This window comes from Peromyscus californicus, unplaced genomic scaffold (assembly GCF_007827085.1).
Source record: "Peromyscus californicus insignis strain IS unplaced genomic scaffold, ASM782708v3 Scaffold_5__1_contigs__length_169319896, whole genome shotgun sequence".
In the NCBI taxonomy this organism is placed as follows: Eukaryota; Metazoa; Chordata; class Mammalia; order Rodentia; family Cricetidae; genus Peromyscus; species Peromyscus californicus.
The window spans coordinates 108,951,789-108,961,355 of record NW_026294573.1 but is presented as its reverse complement, the minus strand read 5'-3'; the positions used below and the strand labels follow the sequence as shown (position 1 = coordinate 108,961,355).

The following is a 9,567-nucleotide window of genomic DNA, read 5'->3' as shown; positions in this document are numbered from 1 at the left end:
ATGGAACATAACTTAATATAAAAAGATTATATATCACAAATCTATAGCAAACATGTTGTTCAAATCTTAAAAGGTCTTATAATAAAAACCCCAGTACCAGATATTGGAGTGAAAGCTGAAAGATCAGAGAAGCAGAGGAAAACACAACCAACCTCACCTGGCCAACTCCTCAGCTGATCCTGTTTACATGAATCCTCAGACTGAAAGCCTCTGTCTGAGTCCTCACCAAAAGGGTCTCAGCTGAACTGCTTTAATCCCTATTTCCTCATGCTTTATATACCTTTCTCCACCCTACCATCACTTCTTGGGATTAAAGGCATGTATGGTTTCCAGTACTGGGATTAAAGGTGTGTGCCACCACTGCCTAACTCTGTTTCAGTGTGTCCTTGAACTCTCTGCCTTTCCAGTGATAGGATTAAGGGTGTGTGCCATTGTCTGGCCTCTATAATCTAATCTAGGGGCTGGCTCTGTCCTCTGATCCTTAGGCAAGCTTTATTAGAATACACAATATATCATCACACAAGCATTATAGTAAATAAGTTAAATCTGAGACTATTTCCTTGTAAATCTGGTACAAGACAAGAGTGCTTATTCTGTATATACATTCAAGATAGTGATTGAAGTCTTAGCTAGACCATTAGGAGGAAAGAATAATAAAAGGAACAAAATTGGAAAGACGTGAAACTATTCCTATTGGCAGACAGTCTAGTTCTGTCCTTCAATGCCCCCCATGGATTCTGCCAAAAATCTTCTGGATCAGATAAACACTAATATAGTAGGAAATAAAACCAATATTAAGTGCTTGCTTCGGCAGCACATATACTAAAATTGGAACGATACAGAGAAGATTAGCATGGCCCCTGTGCAAGGATGACACGCAAATTCGTGAATCGTTCCATATTTTTGACTCAGAAAGACAAACATGGTACTCACTCATAGCAGGATACTAGATGTGGAACAAGGATGACTGGACTGCTACTCACATCACCAGGGAGGCTACCTGGAAAACAGGACCCCAGGAAAGACACGGGGATCTCCCAATGACAGAGAAATGGAATGAGATCTACATGAACAGCCTGGACATGAGTGGGGGTAGTGAAGGGCGAGGGTCGAGGGAAAGAGAGCTTGGGGGAGTGGGAGATCCCAGCTGGATCAACAACAGAGAGGGAGAACAAGGAATAGGAGGCCATGGTAAATGAAGACCACATGAGACTAGGAAGAAGCAAAGTGCTAGAGAGGCCCACAGAAATCCACAAAGATACCCACACAACAGACTGCTGGAAATGGTCGAGAGACAGCCCGAACTGACCTACTCTGGTGATGGGATGGCCAAACACCCTAATTGTCGTGCTAGAAACCTCATCCAACTACTGAGGGATCTGGATGCAGAGATCCATGGCTAGGCCCTGGGTGGATCTCTGGGAGTCCAATTAGCGAGAATGAGGAGGGCTTATATGAGAGAGAATTGTTGAGACCAAGTTGGATAAAGCACAGGGACAAATAGTCAAGCGAATGGAAACACATGAACTATGAACCAATGGCTGAGGGGTCACCAACTGGATCAGGCCCTCTGAATGGGTGAGACAGTTGATTGGCTTCATCTGTTTGGATGACATCCAGGCAGTGGAACCGGGTCCTGTGCTCATTGCATGAGTTGGCTGTTTGAAACCTGGGGCCTATGCAGGATCGCTGGGCTCGGCCTGGGAGGAGGGGACTGTACCTACCTGGACTGAGTCTACCAGGTTGATCTCAGTCCTTGGGGGAGGCTTTGCCCTGGAGGAGGTGGGAATGGGGGGTAGACTGGGGGGAAGATGAGGGGGGCGGGAGGGGGGAGAACAAGGGAATCCATGGCTGACATGTAGAACTGAATTTTATTGCAAAATAAAAATAAAAAAAAACAATACTAAATCAATAGCTCTTAAATATATGAACAACTATCTTGGTAAGTAAAAATATAAGGAAAAAATACCCCATTCATCAAGGCCTCATAAAAAATCTAAGACTAAACCTAAACAAGGATTTAAAAGACCTTTATAATAAAAATTGTAAGATACCATAAATATGAAACTGAAGAAAGAACTTAAGGATGGAAAGAGCTTCCATGGTTTTTGAATGTTAGAATTAATATTGTGAAATTGACAACACTATATAAATTAATCTACAGATTCAACCAACCAATTTCCATCAACATTCTGGAAGCAGACTTTATAGAACTAGAAAAAGCAATCATAAAATCAGTTTGAAAACACAAAAGGCCATTGATTGCCCAAGTAACCCTAAGCAGAATAAGACAACTAAATACATCAAATTATTGACATCAAATTATAATACCATGCCATAATGATAAAGACTTTTTTTCTTTTTACTTTTACTACTCTACACTACAAAGTCATATTTAAAAAAAACATTTAAAGCATTGGACCAGGTCAAAAGCAGACCTGTAGAGCATGCATGTAAGACTGAAAGATAAAATCACATACCTCTGGATACCTAATGTTTGACAAAGGCAGAAACAAAACAAAACAAAACAAAAACAGCCAGTGTTTTCAACAAATGGTACTGGAAAAACTGAATATCCACCTACAGAAGAATACAATTAGATGAATATTTCCCTCCAAAAGCAAAAATCAGTTCAAACTGGATCAACTATCTTGATCCAGAAATATTGCAACTGCTAAAGAAAGGCAGAGAGAAAACGGTTCAGAGTCTAAGTATTCCCAAGAGCATAGGAAACATCCCCAATAATTTACAAATAGAATTACATGAAAATACAAGTATTATATGACCCTGAAACAACACTTCTGATCATATGCCCAAAGTACAATGTGTCCTATCACAGAGACACTTGTACAATTTGTCTTTATCTTGGTCCTTTTATAAGGGTATGTCTACATCCTAGAAGTCCAATAACACGTGGAAGAAGAAATCAGAGGAAGTAGATTTATACACAGGAATTTTGTTTATCTATAAAAATTAAATTATTAAATATTCAGATGGGGTGGAATTGGAATATACCATAATAAGTCAGGTAATCCAGCCTGAAAAAAAATTCTGTATTTTCTCTCATATACAGATCCTGGTCTTTGACTGCTAGATGTCTAGATAGGAGTATATGTGGGTAAAAGCCAGCAAACCAGAAGAGGATCCAGAAGACTGGGAAAAAAGGCTTTAAGGGTAAAGAGTAAAGAAGACAACTAGAATAAAGTGGATAGGGAATCTGGATAAAATTGAGTGGTTGAAATTAGGGAGAAAATGGTCAAAATGAAATATGTCTGAAACCATATATGGACACATCATTTTTCAAGATAAATAATGATGATGATGATCATGATGATGATAAATAAACAAGTAGCAAAAGAGAACTTCAAAACATTGCTTAAATTTTCTGTGGAACAGACATGTGAGATAATGAGTTAGGTACACATCCTGGTGTGATTGTCTCCAATTCTGGTGGAAAATTTTGCATGCCACTTGATAAATAAAATGTTATTTTCAAATATACAGTCATAAAGCAGGAACTATTGTCATAACTTTGTAAAGCAGCTCTTCACGAACGGTGGAGCCTTGCCTGTGTTTTCATTCAGAGAGCTGAGCTGAATGCATTTGAAGTCTCTTCTGCACTAGATGTTCAAGATGACTCCCTCACATGGTGAGGAAGCCTGGCTGTTTCCTTGGAGTTCCCCTGGTGTTGTTGACAGAGGATCAACCCATATGTAAGCAACTTGCTTGCATTCTTGCTTCAGAGGAAGTAGACCATTTGCATAGCAGGTGGGGTCCTCAGGGCTGTTTCTTAAAGAGTACAAAAGCAAAGCTACATAGGTTTTTGTACCTAAAAAGTATCTTCCAAGTAACTTCATTGTGCAAAATTTTCCAAAATAAGGTCAGTCCCGAGGATATAGGTATAGATTTACTTTTTACTGGAGATCGGTCAGAAATAACTGGGTCATATTTAAAACTACCCATCACTCTTTATAGAAAAAATCTATTGTTTGTATGGTGACAAATCTGATACTTAAGTAGGGAACTCTCACATACTTTCTATAGCTGATATAGCTTTTCTGCATATTTAATTTGTAAATTAAAGATCATTATAATATAAAATTATAAACTGTGGTTCTCATTTTTCTAATAATTGGCATGCTTTTTGAGTTCTGTAATACTCAATATCTAATCTAAATTCTAGCCCACTTAGAAATTGCCTGTATTGGCTGGTACGTAAAATATTCTCCATGTTGATTATTTATCAAAAAGTGAGAAAGCCTACATCAAGATAATATCATCAATTCCTACAATGTTCCAGTTAGATAATGAATGAGGAAAAACCTATTTTTTTAATACAAATAAAATATGGAGATTCTAATGGCTTATATTCCAATAGGCACATAAAACTTGAATGATGACCTTCAAAAATTATGACTCAATTCATGTAAATAATTAGAGCTACCTGCTGCTTGTTATCTTTAAGATTTTCATGCACTATGGACACTGATATATTTTCCTATGGATGTGAAAAGACATCTAGATTCATAATAAGGCAAGGGATCAAATGTAATCATTAAAAAGTAAGAATATATATATATTTGGACATTAATTATTCATTTGACAAATGTTTATTAGCCACCATGGGGTTCAAGTATTATTAGTTTTACATATATATATATATATATATATATATATATGTGTGTGTGTGTGTGTGTGTGTGTGTGTGTGTGTGTGTGTGTGTATTACTGTTTATATATAATCCATATGTATACCACAGGAAGTGACATATGTAATCATTTATTTTTCAAGATGATTAATATAGAGAAAAATAATTTGACTAGGAATGTGCAAATGATTTATTCAAAATCCTATCACTGGACAAAGCAACCATGAAGACTTCTATTTATTATGAAAGTATTTCCCTTAACTTGTGAGTGTAACAGTTAATTTATGCACAATTTATCTCTAATATGTTTTGCCTGAGAATAGATTGTGGTTTCCTGCTTGATTTTCAGTATATTAATTACTTTGTATGGTAGCTTGGATAATATGAATGATAATCATAGAAAATGCTCTTTAATGACCTTCCTATGAGAATTGGATTTTTGTAGGCTAAAATTTAATAAAAATTTGAGAAAGTATAAAAAATTTTGGATTTTTACAAACCCAAACCAAACTGTGTAGCTTGCTTGCCTTCTGAAGGGAAGCAGTTCATATTTTTGTTCACTTTATAACCTGCTCAGTGTCAAGTCCCCTCATCAACAGCAAAGACTAAAGCTCATTCCAGATAACTTAGGAGGAATCACAAAGTCTTGGGGATTTCATTCTCTGCCTTTCACCCTCCTGAGATTTCACCCTTCATTTCTTATCGCATCAGCTACATTGGACTCTTGTTTTCTGACTATTCAAACTCTGGCATTCTGGGTGAGTTTTAATTCCCCTTTGCCTGCTTTTCTTTGCTCTCAGACTAAACTCAAAATAGTACATGAGAAACTTACACATTCCCTGTCCCCCTTTTCTCTGAGTTAACTGCTTCATGTTTCTATCTGTATTTTTCTTCTTTTGTTCTTTCAAATAGTCCCTCTTTTCCCATCTTTGTAACTTTATTCCTCAGGAAGTCTGTTTTGATAGGAGCTACTCTGTGAAACCAGAAGCAAAGTTTGTATATAATAATTTAAAAGCAGATACAGTTTTTTTATCTCCAACTAATACCTATAATTAGGTTAAAAGCTTATTTTTATTTATCATATTGAATCTATTTTTCTCATTATTCAGTCCTCTCACACTCTATTGATAGATTTTAAGAGATTATTTTAACAACATCCTCTACAAATAATTTTCAGAACATGAATTAAGTGGTAATATTTATATTGTATTTTAAATGATTTATGATCAGTTTCTTGTGATCTATTGAATATAGAAAAATTAAAATTCTTTAAAGTGTTACTTTACCTTATATAAGTATGGAATTTGAATACTTGAGTGGTCTCTTAGATTTTGTCCTCTTTATAAGAAATTATATTTTAAAATAAAATTTAAAACATCAATGAATATACCTGAAAATAATAGATAAAAGTAAAGAAAAACCATACCTTTTTGGTAAGCACAGAAGTGAGTCTACTAATATAAGTCTACTAAAATATTTAACAGGAAAATTCAAATTAACTTATTTCCTCTAAGATTGTTTCTTGCCTTTTATGGTAAAATAGATTCTTGCTATAGGAAGGTTTTATGTTTCTACTCTGCTTAAAAATCAACAGAACAGAGGCTTTAATTCTAAACTTAAATATTGAAGAATACAGCTATGCTGCTTCTCTTCCAAACTAATAAAGTCTTTGCATAAACTGAGCATACTCTGGTAAGTCAATATGACAGATAAATTGAATTCATGCCCAAACTAATAAATTGCTCACATTTACCCAGCATGCATGTACTGTTCCATTTCTCTTGATACATAATCACTATAAATATAGGCTATTTACAATACAAAGTGTAAGTTATCTAGAAAACCATTACTTATTTATACCAGCATCATTTATATGAAAAGTATTCTGTGCAGTTGGAACACACCAATCTATTTTTATATATAGAAAAGTCAGTTATAAATCCTATTTGTTTTCCTTTTCATGTTGAATCTTATATTTTTTGTACTCCCTAATTTAAATCAAGTTTCAGTTTCAAAAATTATTTTGTGGAATACATTATTGTCTTATTTACTACTCTGGGGATATAAGATGAAACAATAATTTTCCACATTGGCAAACATTGCATAAAGGCAAGGAAACAATAATGTAAAAAAATAACCATCAACAATATTTTTCTGTTTATTTATTGTTGTGGTCTCTCTAAAGATACATGTATAACCATATGTTAATTTTGTGTAAAAATTTGGTATACATATTTAAGTGTGTGTGTAGTTTTAATTTACTTAGACTAAAGATTAGCTGGAAATAATTGTGATTAGTTTGTTTTCATAAACAAATGTGATTCCTAATCAATTTGTTGTTACAAATTTACAAGATTATATATTACTAATACATGGTTCTCAATCCTCATATACAATTATGACAACATACAATATTGCCTTGAACACATTTGTAAGTAATACATATATTTCTAAAACATTTAAACCTGGGAAAGGACAAAATAAATCTTTTAGTTTTTGTAGTATGATAACTCCATTTTATGAAATATTTCTGCTAAAATAAGAACATAGGAGAATAAATACAAAGGACTTACAGCTTTTCTAGGCTAGCTAATAACAGCATGGATGACAAAGAACTTGCCCTTTATCTTCTATAAGGTTTATGAAGTAACTAGATACATGATATTCTGTCTTGTACTCTAAGCTCTCTCTTTCATTGCGAAAGAATCTGTATTTATTGTAGGAAACGAAATTCACATTATGTAAGTCATTACCACTCTCATATGAAAATCCAAGAATAATTTGTTCCTATCCTTGCTGACATGGAAGCAGAGCATATAACAAAGAGAATGGCATCTGGGCTATACAGGTCCTTAGAGGCTTGCCTGATGTCCCACTTCTAGCTAACCCAGAAGGTGTCATAAGCTTCCACAGCAGCTCTACCCACTGGGAACCAAGTGAATAAGTAAATGAGCCTATGAGAGACATTTTGCATTTGGATGATAACAACATAAATGTAGATTAGACAATTTGGTATTAACAACATCACTATCAATAGGAATATAATCCTACATATTTTATAACAAAACATACAGGACAAAAACTAGATTGTAAAAGATGAGTAGTATAACATTTAGAGCTTATGGGTTGAACAAAATTTTGATACTTTTGCAGAAACAAAGACAGCCAATCTTGATCAGTAATGGTAGCAATCAAAAGCAGAACGCTAGTGAACAGGTAATTGAACAAAGGCGCGGAGTTCCAGCCCCAGCTAGCAGCAGAACTTGGCAGCTTCGGCCATATGGTCTGGCTTTAGAATTAAGGATAGAAGAAACAGGTTATGGAATTTACCTCTTGCCTAAAGAGAGCTGCCAAGGTCAGCCATGTTTCAGGCGTGACCCTGAATGGAGGCCTAGTGGAGAGGTCATTGCATGAAGCTGTGAAGTTGAAGCCTTCATTGCTTTGAAGAACCCAAGATGTTAGAGATAACCAAAGTTGTGGGATACTTGTTGAGGAGAGCTGCTCACAGCAAGTAGAACCTGCCCAAGAGAAAGAACTGTTGTTCAATAAAGCTGAATGGAGTGGGAGATCTGAAGAGAGTTTTGACATAAGACATGAAGATGAAATGTTTGGAGTTTGCCCAGCTGGTTTTCAGTCTTGCTTTGGTCTAGTATTTCCTCATTATGCCCTCTTCCCTATTTTTCAAATGGTAATATATAGTCTGTGCCAATTTATGCTCAAAGGATGGGATTTATTTTTTTATTTTGATTTATAGGGATTTACAGTAAAGAGATTGCATGAATCTCAGAAAAGACTTTGACTTTTGGACTTTAAACCAAGTTTGAGACAGTTATAGACTATGGGGACATTGGAAGTTGGACAAAGTGCATTTTACCTAATGATATTGTTACAAGTTTATGTGGGACAGGGAGAGAAATGTGACAGTTTGAATGTAATTGGTTCCCATTATCTCATAGTGATTGGCACTATTAGGAGTTATGGCTTTGTTGGAGTGCCTTGCCTTGTTAGACAAAGTGTATAGATAAGAGGTAGATTATTGAATCTACTCTGAATAAAGAAGATAGAAATAACAGAATAAAAGGGTAGATTATTGAATCTTCTCTGAAAAGAAAAAAAGGGAAGATATAGAAATAATAAGATAAAAGTTAGATTTTTTTAAAAGGGAAGAAATAGAAATGATAAGATAAAAGGTAGACTTTTGAATCTACACAGAAAAGGAAAAAGAGAGAATATGGATATGGTAAGATAAAATGTAGATTATTGAATCTACTTTTAAAAAGGAACTATTTTAAATAGGATAATTAATGGAATTTTCATCTGAATTTGTCAAATGTTAATGGACTAGAAATTGTTAATGTAATTCTTGACTTTTTCTTATATTAGTTATAACTTTTTATTTTAAACAAAGAAGGGGAAATGTGGTTAAAATATTGTGCACCCCAATAAACTTATCCGGGTGTCAGAGAACAGAACAGCCACTATATTAAACATAGAAGTCAGACTGTGGTAGCACACACCTTTAATCCTAGCCTTCCAGAGGCAGAGATCCATCTCTCTGTGAGTTCAAGGGCACACTCGAAACAGCCAAGCATGATGACACACACCTTTAATCCTAGCACTTGAGATCTCACGTCTTTCTTGGGAAAGATACATGCCTTTAATACCAGGAAGTGGTGGCAGGAAGCAGAAAGTTATATAAGGTGTTAGGACCAGGAACTGGAGACTTTTTAGGCTTTTAAGCTTTTAGGCTTTTAGTAGCAGTTCAACTGACATCCATTTGGAAGAGGATTCAGAGGCTTCCAGTTTGAGTAAAGAAGAATGGCTGAGAAGTTGGTGAGATGAGGTTAGCTGTGGCTTGTTCTGCTTCTCTGATCTTCCAACATTCATCCTATATTTGGCTCGATGTTTTTTTTTTTATT

General features: G+C 35.0%; 1 non-coding gene across 1 annotated transcript; it reads left to right on the top strand.

Moving 5' to 3' along the window:
- Positions 1–798: 798 nt before the first annotated feature.
- On the top strand, positions 799–905 carry LOC128098140 (U6 spliceosomal RNA). Its single transcript, XR_008214155.1, has one exon. It is a non-coding gene; the product is annotated as a U6 spliceosomal RNA (small nuclear RNA).
- The last annotated feature ends 8,662 nt before the right edge of the window (positions 906–9,567 follow it).